The following is a 10,439-nucleotide window of genomic DNA, read 5'->3' on the forward strand; positions in this document are numbered from 1 at the left end:
ACAGCATTAGGAGATATACCTAATGCTAAATGACGAGTTAATGGGTGCAGGAAATCAACATGGCACATGGATACATATGTAACAAACCTGCACATTGTGCACATGTACCCTAAAACCCTAAAGTATAATAAAAAAAAAAAAAAAGAAACCCTCTTTATATGGAAGAAACAGTTCTTAAATAGTAGCATTCAGCCTCCAACACAGATCAGTGAGAATTCATTTTGTAGTGGAAAACGTGCTAAAAATAGTCCCACAACCTCCTCAAGGCAGAAAACTCCAGCCTACCATTAGGGCTGTGGGATACCCCAGACTTCCACAGTCTTATGTCCTGGAAGCTTAAAACCTTCCACTCACCACTCTGCTGGCCCAGTGCATCCAACAGACAGCACGTTAACCTTTCTCTGGAGTGCAAGTAGCCCTCATTGAACAACTTGCTCCTGAACGAATGTGGCAGGTACAGGTATATTGCGTCATGTGACTCAGTTTCCCTTGATTTGCATCCCTAATTTTTTTCTTGAGACAGGGTCTTGCTCTGTCCCCAGGCTGGAGGGCAGTGATGCCATCATAGTTCACTGCAGCCTCGAACTCCTGGACTCAAGCAATCCTCCCTCCTCCGCTTCCCAAAGCACAGGGATTACAGTCGTGAGCCACCATGCCCACCCAGCAGCCAATTTCAGACTCCGTTTTCCACCCCAGATTTGCCTACTCCTCCTGAGATCTGATCTTTTGGGTTGTGTATGTCCATTCTCACATCCTCACCCTCAATTCCTTCCCATGCATTGAAAGCTAGCTCTGGCCTTTGGGCTTTCTGGCCCTTTGAGAAATAAATGTTTGAGCTGAGCTGACCCCCTTGCACCCTCTTGACTTTTGGCTCGGAAGCAGCAGCAGCTCTGACCCGGCCATAGAGCTCATCTGGACGAGCCTTCCCTCTGCTGGGATCCCCCGGCGCTACCCCATTCCTCTGGCTCCGAGGATTCTCAAAATTCTTACCTGGGAACTTCTGAGTCAGAAATTCTTGGCAGGTACCCAGCAACGTGGGTTTTTACAAGTACCTCAGGGAGGGCCAGCTATGTCCTTTGTGGGGACCAGGGCAAAATGAAAATGTGGATCCCCTTATTCGAAAAATATTAAGAATCTCAGGATGGCAACAGCAGACTACTAAACCCTTCTGAGTGCAGGGTCTTTCTGAGTGCGGGGGTCTTTCTGAGTGTGGGATCTGAGTGTGGGGTTCTTTCTGAGTGTGGGGGTCTCTCTGAGTGTGAGGGTCTTTCTGAGTGTGGGGGTCTTTCTGAGTGTGGGGATCTTTCTGAGTGTGGGGTTCTTCCTCAGTGCGGGATCCGAGTGTGGGGGTCTTTCTGAGTGTGGGGGTCTTTCTGAGTGTGGGGGTCTTCCTGAGTGTGGGGGTCTTTCTGAATGTGGGGGTCTTTCTGAGTGCAGGTCTTTCTGTGTTTGGGTGGAACCTGTGAGACTGTGCAGGTTGCCCTTGCTGACAGTGATGTTTCAGAATCACTGTTGCAGGCAACGCTGACACTCACTGACCCAGGCATTTCTCACCTGGCTCCAGGAATGGTTCTGGGCCTTGGCAGGTTCATCTTCTCACTGCTCCAGACCCCTTGTGCACAGGCTGCCCATCACGGGGACCTGAGTGATCTCTGGAAGTCTCTTCTCCTGGCACTCCCTTCGTGGTTCTTGCCCTGTTCAGGCATGCATTAACACCCTAGTTAGTGTCTCTGTGGCTAACTATGAGTGCCTTGTTCTGGCCTCAGCCGGATGAAATAAAATCTCACGTCCTTATTATTGTGGGGATAAAAGTTTCTCATTTACACACACACACACTCACACACACACTCACACACACACACACTCTCACACACACACGGTTTTCCCACGTGCTCCTCAGCCCCTCCAACCCCCACATGTGCACACACACACAAACACATACATTCAAAGAGGACCCTGCCTCAGTTTTGACCTGGCCTGACCAGGATGACAGCCTGGCATGCAGCAGCCCCTCTACTTGTCCCGGGAGAATCGGGCCCTGGAAGGATGGCAGGAGCCAGGACCTGAGGCTGGAGGCTGAACCTCTCCTGGTTTCCCACTCACCACAAGCTTCACCTGTCAGATGCCCAGATGTGATATCCGTTCCCAGCCCAGAGGCCTCTGCTACCCCTGACAGCCCACTGCACCTGTGCTCAGTTTGAAATGTGAGTCTGTCAGACAACATCCACTCAGAGGAGGAGAAAGGCAGTGTCCTGTTGGGGTGCTCCATCCAGGCAGCCTCTGCCCTTGCCCTCTATGCTCTGAAATCCATCTCATGTCACCAACATTAATTTAGCAGCTACTAAGCTCCAGTCACTGTGCAGGACACCGGGGGTCATGAGTTATTAAAACCTAGTCCCTGCTCCTGAGATAGAACTGTCTCTGTGACACATTGCAACCAGTTCATGCCAGTTTGTACCAGCTCATGAGAGCCTATTGCTAAATTTTCAGGAATATTACAAGCCCATCATCAAAGCATCAGTAGTTTAAAATTATCATCCTTGGAATATTTACACCATGGAAATTGGCAAATGCCCCAAATCAAGCCCTTTTGTGGAGGACCACTGCAGCTGTGTGAGGCTGGGTGAGTGACCTATCCTCTCCGAGACCTCCTTTTAGTATATCCTTAAACGGGATAATAATTGCACCTCCTTCACTGACTACTGTGAGGCCGAAACGAGATCATCCACAGCACGCTCACCATTCAGTGCCTGGCAGACAGAAAGTGGCCAACAATTCATAGCTGCTGTCATTTTTAGAATATAATGATGTTATTATGCAAATAAGTAAGTACCAGAGTGTGCTTGGTATAGCTACAGTGTTAGAGGCGCATAGACGAGGAAGTGGTTAACTCTGCATGGGGATCAGGGCAGCAGTCCAGGAAGGCCTTGAACCAAGCCCTGAAGAACAAGTTGAATGTGCCCAAGTAGACCAGGTAGACCAGATGGGCCAGGAAAGGAGAGGTTGTCCAAGAAGAAGGAATGGTGTGTGCAAAGGCGGGGAGGCATGGGGGGCTTGCGGGGCAGTATGAAATGACCGGCCTACAAGGCTAGCAAGGAAGTCATAATGAGCACCTACTGTCAGGCCCTTTGGAAACCATGATATCAATGGGTCTTCTCCATAAAGTCTATACCCTGTCCACTTTGCAGGGGAGCACATCTAAGCTGGGAGGGGCTACATGCTTCGTTTGCTTTGCTTTGCTTTGCTTTGCTTTGCAGGGGAGCACATCCAAGCTGGGAGGGGCTACCATCTTTGACCACAGAGCAGGTCAGCAGCTGAGAAGAGCTGAGCCTGAATCTGTTCTGTCTGACTCTGGGACAGAACAGGGAAAGGACTCTGTTTCACACCAGCCTCCAGGATGGCCCACCTCTCCAAATGCAGTGGAAACTGTCTCCAGGAATCCCTGGCTGACAGAGCTCGAGAAGGGGTGGCTGCTGACCTCCAGCACCCCAAGCCACACAGTATCAGGAGGATTGGCCACTCCCAAGATTCTCAGATGCATGTCCCATTGTCCCTGAGGCTTCCACAGCTGGTCCTCACTACCCTATTCCCTTCTAGCCCTTTCCAGATGAGAGTGGCCAGGGTTCATTGTCATGCTCACATCCTCCCTGGACACACACATTTATTCTGCCTCCCTCTGATGGCTGGCATAGGATGACACAGCCACTTAGGGAATAACTGAAGAGACGAGTCGAAATAGATATTCTCATTAGTCCATTCTTCCCCCATGGCCTCCCTGGTCGTTCACCTCTCTGCCTGTCTTCCCTTGCAAGCAAATTTATGTCATTCCTCTGTTGGCCAGAAGGGGTCACTGCTTCCATATGCCCCTAAACTTCCCGGGTAACAGGCTCCTCTCCGCCCCACTTCCAGCGGTGCAGCGGGCCGTCCTCCACACCCCACCCACCAAAGCCTGTGTCACCTTCAGAGAGACTCGCTGCTGAGTTCCAGCAAGCGAGGATGACGGACAAGGCTGCATGCCAGCAATGCTCTCATCGTGTAAGCCAACCAACTGCCCTTTGCTGGGCAGCGGTCAAGGTCTGCAGATGGAGCTTGGCCATTGTTACAGCTATTTAAAATCATGTTTAAATAATATGATGTGATCATCTCTAATGCCATTGTGATCACCACTTAACACAGGCGGGGGAGATGAGGCAAGCTCAGCCTCTTTCATACACCTTTGACATTCTAAGGAGAGCCAAAACTAAGACAGGTTGGAATCAGCTTCTTTTCTTCTGCTGGAGGGACAGGTCTGGGTTAGGGTGTGTAAATTACCAGCAAGCAGTCAACAGTCTCCACTTCTGGCCTGTTGAAGGCATAACTCATGGAGCCCAGTTCTCTCCCCCAGGAGGCCAGGGGCAGACCCACATCTGGAGTCTGCAGGAACACAGAACTTCTGGAGTCACTGCTGTTTAGTCATGCTAGAATTTAAAATGCCTAGATCAGCCTTTCTGGACTGAAAAAATCACGGAAAAGTGGTTCTCAAATCATGAATCTGGGCCTAAAGCATGGGGCAAGTACATCCTAATCTGTGCAGAACACACTGAGAGCTATTGAGGTATTGGAGTTAACTGTGTAAAGCCGTGATAAATCACATCCCATTTTATATGAGATTCAGGTATTGATGATAGGATGATAAGTGCCAAAAGACTCTACAAAAATTTGGAAAACAACAGAATAATCAAAGAAATCATATGTACTAATGTATTCTATCTGCAAATTGAGGAACGACAGTCATTATCCCATTAACCTGTAGAACAGACTCCTCGGTTCAGCGTATAGAACCCAAGTCAGTTCAGTGCAGAAACTAGGAACTACAGCATCGGGGAAAGAGCCCGGAATTTGAAGTCAGGATATAGGATCCTGGTCCAAGCCCTGATAGGAATAACACATGACCTTGGACAAGATGCTTAATGTCTGAGCATCAGTTTCCTCAACTGTAAAACAAGGATCATAATGTCTGCTCTGCTTGGCTACTGTGAAAATTAAGAGCAACAACAGAAGCAAACATGCTAAGTCCTGAATCCCTGCTTCTTGGACCTGGCTGAGATCGGGAAGTAGTAATCCTGAGCTGAAGCAGAGAAGATGTGTCATCTCCCAATGCAAACGAGAAAACCCAGTGAGCACCAAGGCTGACCGGGACACTGGTACTGTCCATTTTCTCCAGAGGGAAGTTGGGGCTATTCAGAGAGAGTCTCATCCATCTCCCATCTTTGCACTTCTTTGTATTTTTCTTCCTCCACTCTCGGTTCCCTCCTCCATCCTCTAAAGACAGAAGAGTCTCCAGTTAGTACCAGGTCAGTATATGCTCATCTGGGCAAGTGGGAGCCAGGACATGTACCTGGGCTGGGATCTGGAATAATGGTGGAGTGCACAGTAGAGGGAAAGGGCTTGCCCATGGCTACACAGCACAGAACTGATGGGGACCAAAAGGACACTTTTCCGGGAGCAAAGCTAGAGTTGAGAACAAAATAGCAAGTCAGATGATGTTTCAGTCTGAGGGGACAGGCAGAGAACCTGGTGAAAGGCATGGGCTGGGCTAGCAGCCAGTGCTGGTGAGAAGCAGAGGGCAGGCTCAGATAGGTGGGTAGGGAGAGCTGAATGCAGGGGGAGCCCTTCAGGGATGGTGTAGCAACCCAGGGTTCCAGGTATGAACAGCAATGGATGGGAGCAGGTACCAGAATCTCGGCGAGAGCAGATGCAGAAGAGGACAGCTTAGGCAGAAAGGCGTGGACAACCCCAGTACCTGCAAGGAGGGACCTAGGGAAACCATGACCCCAGTTCCCTCTCCTCTTGCTTTCTGATCTCCAGTCATGCTTTCCACTGGTCTACCCCAACTGAAGCCAGAAAGCAAAGCAGCCCCTTGAACATCTCTATGAAAGTCAGCCGGCCAGGCATGGTGGCTCACGCCTGTAATCCCAGCACTTTGGGAGGCCAAGGCGGGTGGATTACCTGAGGTCAGGAGTTCGAGACCAGCTGACCAACATGATGAAACCCTATCTATAATAAAAAAACAAAAAAATTAGCCAGCGTGGTGGCAGGCACCTATAACCCCAGCTACTCGGGAGGCTGAGGCAGGAGAATCGCTTGAACCTGGGAGGTGGAGGTTGTGGTGAGCTAAGATGGCACCACTCCATCCTGGGTGACAGAGCGAGACTCCATTTCCAGAAAGAAAGAAAATCAGCCCCTTGGAGCACAGAGAGAGGTGGAGGAGGGTGAAAGGAGATCTGGGGAAGTAGCCAAAACACCAGCACTGCCAGGAACTGGGAGAATGCCAAGAGACAACAAGCAGGTTTGGGGGCGCTGGGGGTGAGGATCCAAGAGAATCACAAATGCCCAGAAAATAGAAAAAGAAAGCTTTGTCGAGAGGTAGAAGGATCCTATGAACAACGCATTTCCAGCCTCCCTTACGACGAGGGAGACACAGAGCATATGGACCACCTTGGGCCACTGGCATGTGAGGAGAAACTTTTCTGGGCTTCTGTAATAGATTTTACTACCAGACACAATGAAATGTGGGGACAGAATGGCCATTGGATATGGCTGTGTGCAGTCAAGATGTTTGGAGCAATGGCAACCCCTTTGCAACCATGAGGAAACCAGTGTCACGCTGAGAATGGCAGAGTTTTATAAAGATGAAAGAATCTGAGTCGATGATAAAATCACTGGATCATTACATCAGCTCTGGAACCACCTTGACTCCAGGCTTGTTAGGGGAGAAAATAAATATCCTTGTCATTTAGGCTACTGGCAGCTGGCTCTTCTGAAATGCAGTTCCAAGTATCTTGGCTTAAATGGATTATCCCAGGACCCAGCAGAATGCCTGACTCATAGTAGATGTTCAATAAATATTTATTAATGAATTAATAAAGTAATGATTGGATGGATCCGTAACACGTCAGTGAACACCAGGTGTCATGGAACCCTTTCTCTCCACCTCTGCTGATAGAGAGCTCAGAGAAACCTCATCTTCCTGTGGGAGGAGAAGGTCGGCAGCTCCTGAGCGCCTTCGAGGACGAGCACAGGAAGGCCATGCTGCTACACACGTACAGATGACTCATAAAGACGTATTTTTACCCCCTTCAAATGGTGATGTTCCTGTAAGAAAGAATTTAATAACCCGCTGTGCCTGTGCGGAGAGAAAACTCATTTGTTTAATAGGCAGCAGTTGGGCTTTGTCATGTTCATTTAGTTTTTAATGACACACAGTTGTGCCAATATTGATTTTAGCTTATAGGGACTCAAAAAATTTACTGTCTAGATGGATCCAAGATGCAACCATTTCATTTTGCCTGTGTCGAAGGCACACAGTCCCCAGCCCTGGCCGGAGAGGGGCTCGGGAGCGCGGGTGGAGAACCGAGAACTCCTTGCCATCTCCGCCCCTCCTTTCTGCTTCCTTCGTACCTTGCCTCTTGCCCTCATCAGATGGGAGTGAGGCGGCTGCTGTGGGAGGTGATGTGTTTTTCGTCTTGGAAAGCAGAACAGGACTGTATCAAGGAAACGAGAATTAATTTTCTGGGCACACTTTCAGCAATGAGTGTGTGTGTGTGTGTGTGTGCAGGCCTGTGTGCCCACTCAATAGCAAGCCCAAAGCATGCATCCCAGAACAGGAACGGGGCCCTGCCGGTTATTCTGAGTGACTTCAAATACCATTTGGACCCACCAGGCTGGAGCACCCCTCCTTCACATTACTTACGATTTTGTTTTGGTTTTTATTTTTAACTAGGGAACGTATACAAACAGCAAAAGGGATTACCGAGACGAGCCGAACCTACTCTCTGTTTTCTAAACAGTCAATTTAAGCATAAATTCATACAGCAGGCCCTTCGTATTTCTGGGTTGGACATTTGTCATCTTAACTGTGTGTAGTTTCAATTATTCAAGAACAGCACTGAAGAATTGACTGGAATAATAATAGTCAACATTTATTCAGCACATACCAGGTGCCAGGTGAATAGGATATGCCCAACTTAAAGGAATTACCTCGTTTCGTCTCTGCATCACACCTTGAAAGTAGGTAAGTGGCTATTTTAATCTTCAGTTTAAAGGAAATCTCTGCTTGGAGAGGTAAAATAACTGGTCCAAGGTCCCAGGGAGAGTAAATGACCCCAAACCTGTGAGCATCGTTGGTTTCTGCATTTTCAGTCGCGTGGAGTTCACGTCTTAAGGGAATGCTGGAGACTGGTGTCTGGAGTGCACCCCTTTTCTGGTGAGTCAGCTTTGCTGACCAGGCACTGTCTGCATCTGGGGATGAGTGCGTGCCAGGCAGGGACGTAGCTCCACGTCCAGGCCATGGTCACATGTGTAACATTTATTTCTCCGCTGCAGTTTGACACAGGCAGACTTTCCCCAGGGAGCCAGGGGACATTTGCTCAGTGGCTGCCTTTCCTAACCCTGTGTTGCCATTAAAATAAGGCTGGCGTTAGGGGGAAAAGACATAGCTCTGTAGACAGCACTTTATGGTAACGATTCATATTAAATCTAATCTCATGTCATTGGCCCATTTAATCTATTTATGTAAGTTTTAGCGAGTGCTTTGTTCATGATGGGAAAGTCATTGAGGATTGATTCTTTGATTCATGGGATTTGAAAGGACCTATAAATCATCCATATAAGTCCAGTCCCCAGAGAGGTGAAATGATCCACCCAAGGTCGTGCAATTCAATTCGAAGTTGTGGCCTTTCCTAGGAAAGAGAGGCACTGGGACCCTCAGCAGGAAAGCAGCCCCCGCCAGAACCTTGGTCCTATTGGGTATTGGTTTTCACCTACACCATTTCCCCTTCGAGTGCCACTTCCAGGCGAGTGCTCCCAGGCTTATTAACCAGAGCCCCTGACACCCACAACTACTGCTTCCATTGCTCGTCTTACGAATGCCCAGATCCTCAGCACGGCATGCAAGTGTGGCCCTGTAGGGTCTGGGCCCCGTGTCCCTCTCTGGCCTCTCCATGTTCCCCACTCTGCAACTTCGCTGGCCTTCTTTCAGCATCGCCTTCCTGCCCCAGGACCTTTGCTCGTGCCAGAATACTCTTCCTCTCACCTTCTGTGGAATTCCTGTTTTTCCTTCAGATCTCAATCACCACCCCTTCCTCAGGGCACCCTCCCCAACCTCTCTGGACCAATGCACTCTCCTAGTTCTACAGAGCTCTTCAATGTTGCTATGACTTTGAGTACAATTTTATGTGGGAGAGCTTAATCTCTATCTTCCCATGTGGACCATATATTCTTTGAGAGCACGGTCCAGTCACCTATTGCTGTGTAGCAAATGACCCCCACGCTCAATGGTTTAAAACAACCATTGTATTTTGCTCATGATTTTGTGGGGCAGGGATTTGCGAAAGGCTCAGCTGGGCACTTGGATCTCCTACACAGTTGCAGTCAGATGTCAGCCAGGCTGTGGTCATCTGAAGGCACGACTTCCAAGATGGCGCACTTGCTGGCCTGGAAGTCATTGCTGTCAGCCAGGAGCCTGGGTGACCAGAGCATGTACATGTGACCTCCCCAGCATGGCAGTCTCAGGTACTCAAACTTCTTACAGCCCCCGAAGTGAGCTTCACGGCTTCTTCTAATCTGACTTTGGAAGTCACACAGCATCACATGACTTCAGCTGCCTTCTACTAGTCATAAACGAGTCACTAAGGCAGGCTCAGTTTCCAAGAGAAGGCCACAGACACCTCCCTTGATGCGAGAGTGGCAAGATCGCATTGCAAAGCATCTGTGGGATGGGAAATATTTTTGCAGTCATCTTTGGCAAATGCAATCTGCTACACAGCAGGAAGAATGCCATCCTTCCTTCTTGCATTGAATCCCTAGTACCCAGCACAAAAATTCAAAAACGATTGGATAAATAAGTAGGTAGATGGATAGATGAATAAACATACACAGGTACATAGAATCAGGAAGAAAAAGTAGGAAGGAGGGAAGGAAGAAGGAAGGAAGGAAGGAAGGAAGGAAAAAAGGGAGGAAAGAAGGGAGAGAGAGGAAAGAAGGGAGAGAGAGGAAGGGAGAGAGAGGAAGGACAGAAGGAAGGAAGAAGGGAAGGAGGGAGAGAGAAAGGAGAGAGGAAGGAAGAAAATGAGAGAGCAAGGAAGGAAGGAAGAAGGGAGGAGGAAGGAGGGAAAGGAGACAGGGAAGGGGGAAGGGAGGGAGAAAGGAAGGAAGAAAGAGAAAGAAGGAAGAAAAGAGGAGGCTCTTCTGCCCTCCCTACCCAACACATTCTGGTACAATTCCTTGCCCGTTTGTAGGTGTGAACTCAGAAAGAGAACCTCATTTAATATCAGTCATAGAAAAGCAAAAAGAGGAAAACAAATCTGCTGTTAAAAAAAACTACAACAACAAGCCAGTCGGGCACACAGCACCTTTGAAAGTCCAAAAGAGCCAGACTTGAATTATTTAAGCATCCTGAT

Source organism: Hylobates moloch, unplaced genomic scaffold (genome assembly GCF_009828535.3).
Source record: "Hylobates moloch isolate HMO894 unplaced genomic scaffold, HMol_V3 SCAFFOLD_15, whole genome shotgun sequence".
NCBI lineage: Eukaryota > Metazoa > Chordata > Mammalia > Primates > Hylobatidae > Hylobates > Hylobates moloch.